A 1000-nucleotide genomic window follows, 5' to 3' on the forward strand; every position below is an offset into this window, starting at 1 on the left:
GGACTTCGCGTTAATACGTTAAAAGGCAGACACGTAGACCTGGGAAGGAATAACTTTGACCACACAATTTTGGATTGGATTATACCGGGAAAATCGAGAACTAAGTGCTTCCACGTCGTCCACCACTTCTCTCTTTTCCTCTGGCTGGATCTGAGAAATTCTTCAATCCATGCTGTGGCCTTACAGTTTTATTTTTTAAGAAAATATGATGATGTATTTCATCCTATTTTTAATAAAATTATTTGTTTATTATTTTTAATTAATATTTTTAGGATAATTATTAAAAACTAAAACTTATGCTAACGGGATACATTATAAAGAAACTTAAACAATTATATTTCTATTACCATTTACTATAAATATCATAATATTTTATTAAAATGCATTGATATCGTAAATATTTTAGACAAAATGCTTAATTCTAGCATGTTAATTTACTTTTTGAGATATGTATTAAGTTTAAACATTAGCTCTCCATTAGATGAGACAATCTGAGATAAACAAAGGGGGTCATTTTGTTTTTAAAAAAAGAAATACCACTTTGATAAAAAAAAAAAGGATAATGATAGAATGCCTCCTTTTTTTGACCCCCAAAGTTACCCGCATACGTGACACTTAATATTTTAATAATTTTTAAGGAAATGGGACCAGAAACGCGTGAGAGAAGTTGGAGTGAATTGTGAGGTTGTGATACACGCGCAAGAGAGGAAAAAGGAAAAGTTAGAAAAACAGAACTTTCACTTGTGGTTTAAACTAAAGGCAAGAGTGCGGCTTGAGTGCGGCGAGAGTGCGGCTTAAGTGCGGCTTGAGTGCGGCGAGAGTGCGGATTGCTGCCATAGCTTCGTGCGTCGAATTAGAAGCCCTACTTTGAAGTGTTCTTGTTCTGCAAATCAAAGGGTGCTCTGGTATGTTTTACTATCCGATTACAAACCCCTATTTTTATGATGTTCTTCCCCAAATGAAACCACTATTTTTGTGATGTTTTTCCGGAAATGAAACC

The sequence above is a fragment of the Vigna unguiculata genome, chromosome 10 (assembly GCF_037176805.1).
Source record: "Vigna unguiculata cultivar grain cowpea cultivar isolate G323 ecotype 2 chromosome 10, ASM3717680v1, whole genome shotgun sequence".
Classification (NCBI taxonomy): domain Eukaryota; kingdom Viridiplantae; phylum Streptophyta; class Magnoliopsida; order Fabales; family Fabaceae; genus Vigna; species Vigna unguiculata.